At 49.9% G+C, this 15,364-nt stretch overlaps 1 protein-coding gene across 6 annotated transcripts in view; it reads left to right on the top strand.

Moving 5' to 3' along the window:
* The first annotated feature begins 1,039 nt into the window (after window positions 1–1,039).
* The window catches only part of CACNA1A (calcium voltage-gated channel subunit alpha1 A), a 286,734-nt gene continuing 272,409 nt past the window's right edge, over window positions 1,040–15,364 (top strand). For 3 of the 6 annotated variants that reach the window (XM_059160169.1, XM_059160170.1, XM_059160174.1), the window contains exon 1: window positions 1,041–1,237. The gene's annotated coding sequence lies outside the window, so the exon portion shown is untranslated. Of the gene's footprint in view, window positions 1,238–15,364 lie in introns of all 6 variants that reach the window. The other 3 variants (XM_059160168.1, XM_059160167.1, XM_059160172.1) reach the window with 2 other exon arrangements.

The raw sequence follows: 15,364 nt of genomic DNA, 5'->3' as shown, positions 1-15,364 counted from the left end.
GTCTAAACCACGCCACTTTCTTAGATATAGATGGTGATCATTTCACGGTGTGTACAAATATCGAATCGTTAGGTTGCCCACCTGAAACTGATAAAATGTTCTGCGTCAATTAGACCTCAATTAAAAAAAAAAAAAGCAAAAACAGTGCTTTCCCCAGTAAGATAGATATCCCTACTTCGGAAAAATATGGGGTCTCTCTGTGCCCCCAGAAGCCTCTTAGAGGAAAAACATTACCCTCTCTAAGAGGGCCCCTTTAAACAGAATCACAGGAGGGTCGGCTCAGTTATAAGTCCTTGCCTGTGGCAGGAAACCCTGGAACTTGCAATCAATTGCCTTTTTTTTTTTTTTTTTTGCTTGGAAGTGCTGTTTTCCTTTTTTCTGCTTTTCTGTTGAAATAATACAGCCCCTCGGGCTAAGGAGAGGTGGGGGTTGGGTAAGGGAAAGCTGTTTGGAGAATGAACAGAAAGGACTCAGGGAGGGGGTTAGCAGCTGTCTGCTAATGATTGTTTTTTTTGTACGAGCATCAATAATTTAGGTTGCGATTGGCGGAGGGGAGACGGTTAAATTCTAAGCGTGATTCCACAGACTGCTGCTCACGCGTGTTCTACACGCCCCCTCCGAAGACCCCCCAAGAGGAAGAGGGAGAGCCCTCATGTTACCATCTTTCCTCTGCTGCTTAAGAGAAGCCCATCCGAAGGGGGGGGGGGCTGGAGAATAAACAGCATCCTTCTAGGAACTAGGGTCCTGCCCCGTGCTTGCTGGGAGGTCGCCGTGCGGTGCTCAGGGGCTCAGAGAAAACAGCAACAAATTCATTTTCTCCTGAGGAGCAATGGGGGGACACGTCTTTGGTTGGATCCACCTCCCCGAGCTGGGTCCCGGCGGAGCACTTTGCTGGAAATGATCAGTTGCTGCTGAGCTGTCGGTCCTCCCCCCCCCCCGCCCCTCCTCCCAGAATCAGGGAAACCTCCTCCTCCTCTTTTTCCCCCTGGCAGCTGGCACAGCAGCCCCACTTGGCGCTTGCCTTTGTGGGGAGCCCTCAGCTCAGAACACGGCTGCTCCTGGGTCCCCCCTTCTTTCTCTTCTTCTCCTTTCCATTGGATGGGCAATGGGTGCGTGGGCTTCGGCCGGCTCGGCTCTCCAGACGTTGGCAAGGTGGGACCCTCAGGACAGCTGGAGGACCCGCTGCGCTGTCCACTAGCCTTGCCGCGGGAGGAGCCCCGGAGCTCATGAGATACAGGTGAGTGAGTGGGGGCTTCCAGGTCTGGGGACGCCGGGGCTGGGTCCTTCGGGAGAATCCAGTTACTTCCTTGCTGCAACATTACCTCCATCTGCAAAGGTGGAAACGCGATGACCTCCCTCATCCCCTTCCTGAGAATAGTATTTGGGGGTGGGGTGCGGTGGGGAGAGAGCGTTTATTTCCAGATTTTACTTGTTTCTGTCTCAAAAACCGCTTCCCCTTTCTGAATAGTTTCTCTGCGCAGGAAGTAGGGGGCAGACCCCTCGTCTCCAGCGAGTACTGGTTTCTTAAAAATCCAGTCTCTTTGAACCGCTCTTAGCCACCTTGCCGCGCCTCTGTCTTTGCCACTTGCCCTGGGCTTGTGCTGTTTCCCCAGTGATTAGTTTCTGATCGAAGCCAAATTGTACTTTTTGTGTGTCCTCCGCTCTCATCCCGCCTTCACTCAAGTCTACATGAGCGGCTCTCTGCTTTGAGACCCAAGCAGGCTCTACAAGGGACGGGGCTCGGGATCATGCGCGCCTCCCCTCCCCCATCGCTTCTGCCTTTGGTGGTGGTGGGGGGGTCCCCCCAAGCAAAAGTTGCCTCCGCCTGGTGTGGCCCGGCCTTGTTTTCTGTGCTCAAGTTTGCGTGAATGCGTTGGAAAACGGGAGATGGCAGATGGAGTTTAGGCTGTTGAGAATAATTACATCGTCTTAGGAAACCGCTTGCTCCGCTTAATATTTAATATTCTCCCCTCCCTTGCGCCAAATGACAAGCAGCGACAGCGCTTGTCTCCCCTCTAGGCCAATCCCTCCCTTTTATTTTGGACACACTTGACTCTCGGGGTGGCTTTTGTTCCTTCAGGAGTGAGAGAGACTGGCAGCGGGATCCTTCTCTCTTCCCTCTTGCTCTAGCGGCCGGACAGCGACAGCCTTGCAGGACACGTGCCCAGGCGGAGACCGCAAGGGGCCGGAGGGGGGAGGCTGGCGGCTAGGTTCCTCCTGGGTTCTCGGGGGTTCCTGCTTAGGAGGCCTGGGAGACTGAGCCCCGAGAAGGAACCTGAATAGATTGTAAACAGGAGGAATGAGCACCTTTCCGGAGGCGGCAGCCTCGCTAGGGCTGAACCAACAGGAAGGGGAGCCCCCGCTGGCGCCCCCTCACTCTTTAGCTATGAGCCAGGGTCCTGGGGATGGCTTCCACCGGTCGCTTTTCCTGTTCAGAGTTCAGGACTTCAGACCATCCTTGCCATTTCCCACGCAGACTCTTCCAGGGACAGTCTTGGGCCCCTGGCAGGGTGGGGTGGGGGTGGGGGAGGGTGTTAGGATGGGGAATGAATGGAGGCCAGGGGTCTGGATTGGCTGCTGGTCCCTCCTGTCCCATTTGATCTCTAGGCCGTAGGACACCCCAAACCTAGGCTGCAGGAAGCCCCCACAACTCCATACATCTTGAGTAGCTGGGTTTATCCCTGTTGGTATGTTTTTCCTCCAGAGATTTGCAGAAAGGCCTACAGATGTCCCTTAGGGCTAAATGCCATCCTACCTCTTGGAGGGTTTAATAAGTGAGATTTAACTCCGTTCTGCTGTGTGTCTACCGCCTTCTCCCCCCCCCCCCCACCCCAATAAACAGAAAGATCAAGACCAAGATTCCAGAGACAAAGGGTGGATTTGACATTGAACAAAGTACTGGGCAAATGACCCGCAAAGTAATGCCCAGGGCAGCTCTGGGACGTCAGAAACTCTGGCCAAGGATTTTTCTTATTTATTGTATGATTCTTTTTGAAATGTTAGCTTACAAGACCAGAGGGCCCTAATGACCTGGGCAAGTGAGGGCAAATTCTGTTCTAGGATCTTTCAACCCTCTCTGTCTCCACTGTGACAGGCAAGGACTCTTGGGTTGTTCTACCCCCTCTGGCAAGGCTAAGCCTGTCTGAAGGAGGAGGCTGACTGACTCTGCTGCTCATCAGAATCCCCAGACCTTCCTTCTGAAAGAGCCAGCAGCACCCTAGAGGAATGCAGAGTCTTAGGTCCCACCCAGCCCTGCCGATTGCAGAGCTGGTGGGAGCATCACAGGACCCTCAGTGTGTCACTGTTCTTGGCTGACCACCAGCTGAACCCTAGTGCCCTCCTCCTAGAGTTCCTGGAAGGCCTGGCTAGGTGACGTGTACAGTCCTGGGTATACAGGAGGTGCTCACGAAATCTTGGCTACTTTTTTAATAAGCACATTTTTTCTTTTTAAATTCACTTTTAAAATTTGTTTCTTTAAAAAAAATTATTTTCATTATTTATTTATTAGGAAAAAAAAAAAGATTTTATTCACTTGACAGAGAACACAGGCAGGGGGAGTGGCCGGCAGAGGGAAAGGGACCTTGATGGTGGGGCTCGATCCCAGGACCCTGGGATCATGACTTGAGCCAAAGGCAGCCCCTTAACTGACGGAGCCACCCAGGCGCTCCTCTTTCTTTTTTTCAAAATGAAAAAAAAAGTTACATTATTTTAGAAAGAGGACATGTCACTGGATGTAGTTACGGTGAGTTTTAAAAGAAAGGTCAAGGACGTTAGGCTTTTGATAAATTGGCTACTTTTAAAGTACTTTCCAGAATGAGGGCGGATGTCCAATTTCTTCTTTTCTTTTTAAATTATAAAATACAGGGGCGCCTGAGTGGCTCATTGGGTTAAAACCTCTGCCTTTGGCTCAGGTCATGATACCAGGGTCCTGGGATCGAGCCCCACATCCGGCTCTCTGCTCTGCAGAGAGCCTGCTTCCTCCTCTTTCTCTCTCTGCCTGCCTCTCTGCCTACTTGTGATCTCTGTCTGTCAAATAAATAAATAAAATCTTTAAAAAAATTATAAAATACACATAATGCACAATTTACCATTTTAAAGTGCATAATTTGGGGGGAAGATTTATTTTTTAAAGTAATCTCTACATCCGATGTGGGTCTCGAACTCACAACCCCAGGATCAAGAGTTGCATGCTCCCGCTGAGCCAGCCCGGCGCCCCTTAAGGTGTATACTTTAATGGGATTTAGTACATTCACAATATTGTGCAACCGTCCCCTCTCTCTTGTTCCAGAATATTTCCATCACCCTGAAGGGGAGTTTCCTACTGATGAAGCAGGCGCTCTGCCTTCCCCCTCTCTGGCAACCGCCAATCTGTGTTCTGTCTCCGTGGGTCTCCCTATTCTCCATATTTCCTATAAATGGAATCATACAGGGGCGCACAGTCATTGGAGTGCATGACTTTGCATTTTGAGGTTGTGAGTTTGAGCCCCGTATCGGGTAGCGATTACTTAAAAATAGGATCTTAAAAAATCGTAAATGGCATTATAAAATGGACTTTCTTTCACTTCTAATTTGTTTTTTTGTAGCTCCCATTTCTCTCTTTCCTACCTTTCACACGATCCACCTATCCCTGCCCTGAATCGTGCAGGTCCGATAGGAGGTACAGAACCGCATCACTGGACCTACTAAATCACATGTTCATTAGTTACTACGAACAAAGTGGAGGGGGGGCGCAGTCTTCAAACGTTTTTTTAAGACTGGGTGCGAGGGCTAACCATCTTTTTCTAAAGTGGCTCCAACTTTTGTATCCAGTTCTGTCTCTCCAGCAAATATCATCACTGAAGTTTCTTGCAGCCTTAAAGGGTGATAGTTCTAGATGATTTTGAGAGTTTTAAGATCCCAGGGCACATGTTAGCTGAATCATGGTGGCGTCCAGTGAGCATTCAGTAAATATTTGTTGAGAGAAAAAAGCCCATCTGCACGAATAATTATCATCATAATGAATTAATGTCATAACATATTAACACACTCATACCACACACAGCCAATGACTGGCCGAAGGGGCAGAATGAGCTGGGGGGGACAATGAAACCCTCACCCGAGGTCAGAAACACGTATTGAACAGGGGGGGAAAAATCCAAAGATGCAGAGTATGGGCCAAACTACCCTCCTACTCCTGCCGAGGACATTAGAGAGAACAGATGTAGGTTGGTTTAGTTTAAGAAACAACATTGGAGGAATACTCGTCCCTGGGAGAAATTCCCATCCCCGCCCCAACCCTGGCAGTCTGTCCTTTTTACTTTTATTTATTTATTTAAAAGATTTTATTTATTTATTTGACAGAGAGAGATCACAAGTAGGCAGAGAGGCAGGCAGAGAGAGAGGAGGGAAGCAGGCTCCCCGCTGAGCAGAGAGCCCAATGCGGGACTCGATTCCAGGACCCTGACATCATGACCTGAGCCGAAGGCAGCAGCCCAACCCACTGAGCCACCCAGGCGCCCCAACTTTTATTTATTTTTTTAAAAAAGATTTTATTTATTGCTTTGACAGAGAGAGAGAGATCACAAGTAGGCAGAGAAGCAGGCAGAGAGAGAGGGAAGCAGGCTCCCTGCTGAGCAGAGAACCGGATGTAGGGCTCGATCCCAGGACCCCGAGATCATGACCTGAGCCAAAGGCAGAGGCTTTAACCCACTGAGCCACCCAGGTGCCCCTTACTTTTATTTTTAAAAAAAGATTGTCTAGGGGTGCCTGGGTGGCTCAGTGGGTTAAGCCTCTGCCTTTGGCTCAGGTCATGATCCCAGGGTCCTGGGATGGAGCCCCATATCGGGTTCTGTGGTCGACAGGGAACCTGCTTCCCCCCCCTCTCTGCCTGCCTCTCTGCCTACTTGTGATCTCTTGTTGTCAAATAAATAAATATCTTTAAAAAATAATTTTAAAAGTTGTTTGAAGGAGAGAGCGAGCACATGAGCAAGGGCAGAAGGAGAGGGAGAAACAGACTGCCCCGCAGCGCAGGGAGCCTGAGGGGTTCAATCCCAGGACCCCAGGATCATGACCCGATCTGAAAGCAGACGCCTAACCGACTGAGCCACCCAGGCGCCCTTGACCTTTTTACTTTTTTTTTTTTTTTAAAGATTTTATTTATTTATTTGAGAGAGAGACAGTGAGAGAGAGCATGAGCGAGAAGGTCAGAGAGTGAAGCAGACTCCCCATGTTGCTGGGAGCCTGATGTGGGACTCGATCCCGGGACTCCGGGATCATGACCTGAGCCGAAGGCAGTCGTCCAACCAACTGAGCCACCCAGGCGTCCCTTGACCTTTTTACTTTTAAACCGTCCAGCACAGATAGAGTCAAGCAAGTTTAAGAGCAAGAGTGAGAGAGAGAGAGAAAGAATGATAAATGACAGCGTCTGGAATTTTGATCTGGCTGCCCTATTCCCCAGCCTGGACAAGAGTGATCACTGATCTACCTTTCGACAAGTACTACCTGTGTCTTTCTTGCAGGCCAGGCACTGAAGTAGATTTGGAGGATTCAGCAGAGAAGGGAGTTGCACTGGTAGCCATAGGTGTGAAAACGACAGTGTTATCTAGGGCTTACCATGAACAGGACACTGTTCTAAGCATGTTACATAGAAAGAAATTATTTTATAGTTTCAACTCTGCCCAGAGAGCTGAAGTGGTTTGCCCAAGGTCACACAGCAGGAAGTGGCAGATCTAAGATCCAATATCCCAGGCTGGCTAGCTGCAAAGTTGAGGGCATTTCTCCACCAACTCCCATCAATCACTGGTTGAGGGCTATCCAAGGGTTTCGACTTCCCAGGGCCCCTGGCCCATTCCTCAGTCCTGTGGCCAGGATGAGCCCCAGGCAGGGAGTGACAGGTGTTGGAGGTAGGTAACCATGGGCATGTGTGGACAGATGTGGAGTTTGGGCACTGGCTAATTGAATTCCCTTGGAGGCTTCCTAGCAGAGGCATCTTTTGAACTGGAGTTGGGGTGGGGAGAGGGAAGGGCATTCAGGATGGAGACAGAGAGGTGTGGAAGTCCGGGGTGCTCTTAGGATCGGCACAGGGGGAGTCCTTTTGGAAATATCCAATGGGTGACCTGTCTATTCAGTCAATGATGAATTAGGGGGAGGAGATACTCAGGGAGATATGAGTACGGAGGAAGGCATTACAGTTCATCTGAGTGGGCAAATGAGAGCCCAAACCATGGCCAGTGGGATAGGAAGTACTAGGTAGAGTCCTCAGCCCTGATGATGAGTAAAATATGGGGTGAAGGAAGGGGAGAGGGGGCCCCACAGTGGTTGGGAGGATGAATTCCATTGCATTTTGAATTTCTTGCAAATTTGACAACCAGAGGGCCCTTGTGAACACCCGAGTCTGGGCATCTGCCTTCTCTGCGTAGAATCCTGCATGGCTCCCACCTCACTCAGCAAAGACCCACAAAACCCTGCACCCTCTGTCCCTGTCACCTCTCTGTCCTCAGCTCCTTCCATTTGTCCTCACTCGCTCCACCACTCCAGCCACACAGGCCTCTATGCTGCTCCTTGAGGACACTAGGCCTCCTGCAGCCACAGGCCCTTTGCACTGGCTCTTCCCTCTGCCTGAAATGCTTTTCTCCACCCAGACACCCTCATGCCTCCCCCTACGCCTGTTTTAGGTCTTTACTCCAAAGTTTCTTCCTCAATGGGGCCTCTTCTGGCCATCTTCTCTAAGTGACATGCCACTTCCCCTTCCTTTCTCCTCGCCTGGTTTCTTTCTTTCTTTCTTTCTTTCTTTTTTTTTAAGATTTTTTAATTTATTTGACAGACAGAAATCACAAGCAGGCAGAGAGGCAGGCAGAGGGAGATGGGGGGAAGCAGGCTCCCTGCTGAGCAGAGAGCCCAATGCGGGGCTCAATCCCAGGACCTTGAGATCATGACCTGAGCTGAAGGCAGAGGCTTAACCCACTGAGCCACCCAGGCGCCCCCTCCTCACCTGGCTTCTTTTCTCTATCTGACATTCTGGATATTTTACTTGTTTATCTTGTTTCTTGTCTGTCTTCCCCACTGGAATCTCAGCTCTGCAAGGGCAGGGATTGAGTCCCTTTTGTTCACTGCTGGGTTCCTAGTGTCTAGAACAGGGCCTGGCACACAGTAGGAGCCCAATAAATACTGCTGGGCTAGTGAATAAATACGTGAGTGAGCAAGCGAGCGATGGGAACATAACAAAGTCATGACCTGAATGAAACTGGGAGAAAGAATTCAGTCTGAGATTCAGTGGCAGAATCTGAGATTCAGATTCTCTCCTTCTTCAGTCCTAGCCAATGTCCTGGGGCTGCCCATGAAATCCAGCCATCCCCAGGCGATCTGTCCATGCCAGTGGGAGGGAGTACGCATGTCCCAGCTGTGCTGTGATCCGCCAGCAAGGGAGAAAGCAGGTGAAAACAGACCGTAACTGTGTTGTGGCTTCTTCTCACCAGGGGACGGACCTTTGCAGCCGTGCTCAGAGTCGCGTTGGCAGTCTGGTCTCAGCTCAGCCTTCAGCCTCCGCCATCTGGCCTGGCATTTTATTCAGCTCTTTTCTCATGTATTTGGGACAGTTCTGGAGTTTTGCTCCAAGCAATGAGAGTTCTTGCTGGCCCTGGCTTTACTTTTCATGTCACCTTGCTCTTTGCGTCTCTGTGCAAAGGTGGGGTGTGGGGTGAGTCCACATTGCTGGAATCGGGGAGCCTTTGTAGATGTCTGTCTCTGCTTATTGTGCCCTCGGTGAGTGGGTGTCAGGACCAGAGGCCAGAAGGTTGATACACTGGGACCACTGGGAATATGTAAGGACCTTTATAAAGATGTGTGGGTGGGCACCTGGGTGGCTCAGTTGGTTAAGCAACTGCCTTCAGCTCAGGTCATGATCCCGGAATCCAGGGATCGAGTCCCACATTGGGCTCCCAGCTCCATGGGGAGTCGCTTCTCCCTCTGACCTTCTCACCTCTTATGCTCTCTCTCACTGAATAAATAAATAAAATCTTAAAAAAAAAAGATGTGTGGGTGTTTTTGGAACACCTCTTAGGATTTTCTTTTCACGCACATAGAAAATTTTAACAGAATACACATAACATACAAATTTATCATTTTAGCCAGTTTTCAAGCATACCGTTCAGTGGCATTAAGGACACTAATGTTGTGCAATCATTCTTGCCATCTGTCTCCAGAACCTTTCCATCTTCTCAAACGGAAACTCTGTCCCCATGAAACATGGACTCCCCATACCCTCCGCCCTCCCCGGCTCAGCCCCTGGCTCCCACCATCCTACTGTCTGTCTCTCTGCATTTGACTCCTCTGGGGACCTCATGAAATTGGAATCAGACAGGATTTGTCCTTTTGTGACTGGCTTATTTCGCTCAACGCAATGTCCTCAACGTTCACGCGTGTTGCAGCAGGTATTAGAATCTCCTTCCTTTTTGGGGGGCCACTGGCTGCCTTGGTCGGTGGAAGCGTAGGACTCTTGATCTCGGAGTTGTGGGTTCGAGCCCCATGTTGGGTACAGAGATTACTTAAAAACAAAATCCTTAAAAAAATACTTTCCTTCCTTTTTAAGGGCTGAATAATATTCCACTGTCCTATATACCACATTGGGTTTATCCATTTATCTCTGGGTAAACATCTGGGTTGTTTGCTTGTTACTGGTTTTCGCTCCCACCAACAGTACACAGGCTTGCCTCTTCCATTCACCCTTGCCAACACATGTCATCTCTTGACCTTTCGATAATAACCATCTTAATGGTGTGAATATTTCTGTGTGGTTTTGATTTGCATTTCCCTGATGATTCGTGACACCTTTTTACTTGGCACCTTTTTACTCTCTTGGTAGCCGTTCAGATGTCTTCTTTGGAAAAAGTCTAATTAGTTCATCTGCCCATGAATTTTTTTTTTTTTTTTAATACCGAGTTGTATGAGTTCTTTGTAGATTTGGCATGCCAACTCCTTATCAGATCTACGATTTGTAGGCATTTTCTTCCATTCAGTAAGTTGCTTTTTCATTTCTCTGATGGCTTCCTTTGCTGAACAGAAGCCTTTCAGTTTGATATAGTCCCATGTATTGATTTTTGCTTTTGTTCCTCCCCGTTGTAAGTTTTTACTTCTAGGCAGATCCTTGACACTCGCCCCAAACCTGGCTACCTGCTCTGCAGACTGTTTGTTCAAGGCCTGGAAATTACTTTTACCATCAGCCAAATAAAACATCATCCGGGAGGTGACAAATGCGTTTGAAGGTCGGTTAAAAATGACATTTGGATTATCGTCCTCCTGGCTATTCAAATCCACGGTCCGCTGAATTTCACACTCGTCAGCCTGGACCTCTGGAGGGGATATGATTTCTGTGGGACTAAGCAACCTTTCTTTGTGCAGGGTGAGATTAAGATGCTTTATTGACTGAGGTTTAAGCACACAGACGAGACAGGAAGGAGTGAAACTGCCCGAGAGCCTCAAACAAGAGGAGGAAAAAGAGGAAAGGTCGAGAGAGAACAAGAGAGAAGGGGGGGGGTGATTTCACATGGAGATGTTATTTCTTAGCTCGATCTCCCTCTTTCAAAAAAAAAAGATTTTATATTTGAGAGAGAGAGAGGGAGGGAAAGAGAATGAGCAGGGGAAAGAGCAGAGGAAGAGGGAGAGGGAATTTCAAGCAGACTCCCCTCTGAGCATGGGGGCTTGATCCCAGGACTCTGAGATCATGACCTGAGCAGAAATGAAGAGTCAGACACTGAACTGACTGAGTCACCCAGGCGCCCCTCCTGGCTCTTTTTCTCTCTCTTTCTTTCTTTCTTTCTATTATTTGACAGAGAGAGAGAGAGAGAGATCATAGGTAGGCAGAGAGGCAGGCAGAGAGAGGGGGAAGCAGGCTCCCTGCTGAGCAGAGAGCCCGATGCGGGACTCTATCTCAGGACCCTGAGATCATAACCTGAGCTGAAGGCAGAGGCTTAACCCACTGAGCCACCCAGGCTCCCCCAGCTCTCTTTTTAATGAACACTTTGGTGTTCTGGACAGGACTCCACACTTGCGTGTGCTCTTCTTGAATGCAAAGCCTCGAGAGCACAAGGAAAACATGCACTGAATGGAACCAGTATTGTTTCTCTCAAGTAGTGTATCAGTTAGCGAATGTTGTGGGCTGAGTTGTGTACCCCACCTCCCCCCCGGTTCATATGATGAAGCCCTAACCCCCCGTGTGATGGCCTTGGAGATGGGGCCTTTGGGAGTTAGACGGGATCCCAGGGTGGGGCCTCTCCTGGTGGGATTAGTGTCCTTCCAGCAACCTTCCAGCAACCCTGGAAGACTTGCTCTTTCTAAAGTCTCCTCCATGTGAGGACGACACAGCAAGAAGGTGGCGACTGCAAGCTAAGGAAGAGTTCTCCCCAGGAACTGACTGTGCTGGTCTCAGACTTCCAGCTTCTAGAAGTGTGAGGAAATACATTTCTGTTGCTTAAGCCGCTCAATCTCTGACTTGGTCTGGCAGCCCGAGCTGCCAGACAAGTGTGTTGCTGTAACAAAAAGACCCCTAAGGGATGGCAGGTTAATAAGCACCATGAAATTTTGCTTCTAACACACCTGATAGCCCTGGGAGTGTGTTCCTGGCCGGCAGATGGCTCTCCTTCTCTGCACCATGCCTCAAGATCATGGGGGCAAAATCCCGACTGCCATGGATTGTTTATGTTTCAGGAGACGTGGGCCTTGCAAGAAAATTGCTCAGGGCCGGACTCTGGGTTGGACCTCAGAGAAAGGTCTTGGGAGTCCCATATCCCTGGTCCATAAACCCAGGTCCCCTATCCCTGGCCTGTCTGCTCTGTGCTCTGGGAACTTGGGTAAGCCACTGTAACTCACTGCCTCACTGAAGCTCAGTCTCTTTTTTTTCTTTAAAGATTTTATTTATTTATTTGACAGACAAGAGATCACAAGTAGGCAGAGAGGCAGGCAGAGAGGTTGGGGGAAGCAGGCTCCCCGCTGAGCAGAGAGCCGGATGCAGGGCTTGATCCCAGGACCCTGGGATGGTGACCTGAGCCGAAGGCAAAGGCTTTAACCTACTGAGCCACCCAGGTGCCCCTGAAGCTCAGTCTTATCTGTTACACGAGGGAGTAGATTTCTCACCTCCTCTGGGACTTGTATTTAGGAGGGGAGACCCGACCTCTGGCTCTTTTCCTACCCAACTCAAAACTTAGCTGTTAAGAGGTGGGGCATGTCTAATCCTTCTTAATGAATTTCCTATGCTTCTTTCAACTTTAAAAAATTTTTATGATGTAACATGCAGGAAAATGCTCAAATGATTTTTTACACATGCATATATACTGGGTCCCCACCAGGTCAAGAGTCAAGGAACTTCTATCCACCCCCGCCCCCGACCCAGTGACTTGCCAGGTTAAGCAGATAAAAAAATTTTAGAACACCTGGTTGAAATCAAATTTCAGAGAAGCAGTGAAGTGCTTTTTCGTGTAAGTATATCCCATGCAACTGGGCATTCTGTATTTTATCTGGAAGTCTCACCAGCAGGCTCCCTTGTGTTCCATCCCAGTCCATAGCTCCCCACCCCCAAGGTCAAAAGCATTCCTCTGATTCTCATCACTGTAGATTCATTCCGCCTGTTTTTGAACTTCATGACAATCAAATGATGCAGTGGGGTCTGCTCTGTGCCTGTCTGTGAGTTTCCTCCACATATTGACTTTAGCACATTCTTTTTTTTTTTTTTTAAAGGATTTTTATTTATTTGAGAGAGAGACTGAGAGAGAGTACGAGCTGGGGAAGGGGAGGGCAGAGGCAGAGGGGAAGCAGGCTCCCCATGCTGAGCAGAGAGCCCGAATTGGGCCTCGATCCCAGGACCCTGAGATCATGACCTGAGTTGAAGGAGGATCCTTAGCCAACAGAGCCACACAGGCACCCCGCACATTCTTTTTCATTGTTGCATAGTATTCCCTTAGATGGCTATGTTGTTGTTTATTTCCCCTTTTCTTGTTGATGGACCTTTGGGTTGCTTCCGGTTTGGAGCTACTATAATTTTTTTAAAAAGATTTTATTTATTTATCTGACAGACAGAGATTACAAGTAGGCAGAGAAGCAGTCAGAGAGAGGAGGAAGCAGGCTCCCTGCTGAGCAGAGAGCCCGATGTGGGGCTCGATCCCAAGACCCTGGGATCATGACCTGAGCTGAAGGCAGAGGCCTCAACCTACTGAGCCACCCAGGCGCCCCTGGAGCTACTATAAATAGAGCTTTATGATTATGACTTTTGGCAGCTTTATGCATTCAGGAATGCAACTACCTGACTGTTTTAAGTTGTTCCGTTTGCTTCCAGACATGGGGGAAAGACATCCACTGGCACCGGGGAATCCTATGTCCTTCCAATGTGTAGGACGAGCCTGAGAAGTTTTACAGAACGGTTTTCCTTAGCTTTTTCGCTTCATTGCCATACTTCCACTAATTTTCACGGGAGCTAAAGCTGCTTTACCAGTAATTAGTGCTTGTTTCGCTCATGGGTGGTGACTCCTGGTCCCTAGCACAGCTGTGTAAATGTTCCTGTCCACGTGCAGGGGGCCACAGCAGGCCTCCAGACTTCCCTCTGGTCGCCTCCCTCCCCACTCCTTCCCCAGAGCTCTGGCACCAGCCCATATTAATCACAGCATCTCCAGGCGCCATCCGGTTGCCATGGAAACTCAGGCTGGTCCAGGCATGGCAGTGGGGGGGTCAGTCCCCCACCACAGGTGCGGCTTCAATTTGGATTCGGAAAGTGGTGAATACAGTGATACCTGGTGCTTTGTAGAATTCTGTTCTTAAAGCATTAACAGTAGAGCTCTCTGTGGCCTCAGGCTTCATGTGGCTTATGTTCTCCTGTTTGCTTTTCCCCATTGTCTCCTCTTTGCACCGTCTGTTCGTGGAACCTGGCTGCTTCTGAGGGAAGCAAACCCCACATGCTTTGCCATTTCCTCTGCGCTGTGGTTGGGCAAACAGAGAGAGGGAACAGCACACCTGGCCATGGGGCCCAGCTGGTGCCAGGGACGGACACCCGGCTGGGAAGTGCCCATTGGCTGGGGAGGTGTTTATTTCTCGTGTGTACACATGGGACAGCTGGGGCTCCATTGGAACCGCTCCTCGGAGCCTGCTGGATGGTGTGGCTGGAGCAGCTGTCCCCCATCCCCACGGCTGCCAGGCTCTGCCTGCCACAGAATCAACAGGAAAGCCAGTGTTGACCACGTGCTTTTCATGGGCTAGTGCAGAGCTCAGGATGTTGCCTTCCCACAGGCTGGCTCGCTGACCCCTCATGATGGCTCTCTCTGGCACCTATCACCATCTCCGTGTTATGCAGGAGAGAACAGACTTGGAGGGTTCAGTAATTTGCTGGGGACGACACGGCGAGTTAGCTGATGATGTGCTGGGGTCAGACCTGGCGTCTTCTTTCCCACTTCTTTCTCTTTCATCCCTTTCCTACTCAGAAGTCCCGGACCCCAGGCAGTTGCAAGGTGGTTCAGGATGTTTTCCTGGGTAAACCCATTCCTGAGATCATTCATTCAGGCAAGAAATATTTAAGGCACCAGGGACCCAGGAGCAACAAGGCAGATCAAGATCCTTGCCCTGGCAGTGCTGACTTCCTTTGGGGGAGGCAGATGTTATCCAAGGCTGCTCGTAAGTGCCAGTCCCAGAGAGGGACCCGCGCCATGAGGAAGACCGGTTGGAGGATGTGATGGGGAGTGCCTGGATTTGATCAGAGCCCCAAATGATAAAAAGGAGATGGCCTGCTGGAGATGCGGGGAACAGCATTCTAGGAAGAGGGAACAGCAGTGGCAGAGGTGGAGCTAAGAGGGCAAAAGGGAGAAGAGAAAGGGATGAGTTCAAGGAGAGGGGACAGCCCTGTAGGGTGTGGCTTTTAGTCCTGTAACAGGGGAAGTGCTGACCACAGACTTTCAGGACCCACTGGCTGCAAAGCAGTGTGCAGGGTGGGAGGTGGGAGTGGGAATGGGGAAGCCCACTGCCCGGGAGAGGCAGCTACCTGAGTCCAGATGAGTGTTGTGGTGGGGGGCATGCAGTGGCCAGAAGTGATCAGATTCAGGATATATTTTGGAGGCGAGTGGTTGGGACACAATGCATCTGATGCAGGGAGTGGAGGCAAGTGAGCCAGGAGTGACCGTTCATTTTGTGGTTTGGGCATCAGGGTAAATTGGGAAACCCACATCGAAATGGGGAGCCCGGGAGTGTGTGCTGTAGGGCAGGGTGGGGAACGGAACATCCTGGCTTGGGGCTGTGGGACAAGCAGGTGGAGGTCTCAGATGTCACCTGGAGTGTATGCCTTAGGTCTCATCTTTCCTGTTCCTCCTCCCAGCTTCCTGGGTATAAATACACCTTATGTAGATGTGCGGAACTTTCT

Source organism: Mustela lutreola, chromosome 2 (genome assembly GCF_030435805.1).
Source record: "Mustela lutreola isolate mMusLut2 chromosome 2, mMusLut2.pri, whole genome shotgun sequence".
Taxonomy (NCBI): domain Eukaryota; kingdom Metazoa; phylum Chordata; class Mammalia; order Carnivora; family Mustelidae; genus Mustela; species Mustela lutreola.
This window is presented reverse-complemented; position numbering and strand designations above follow the sequence as displayed.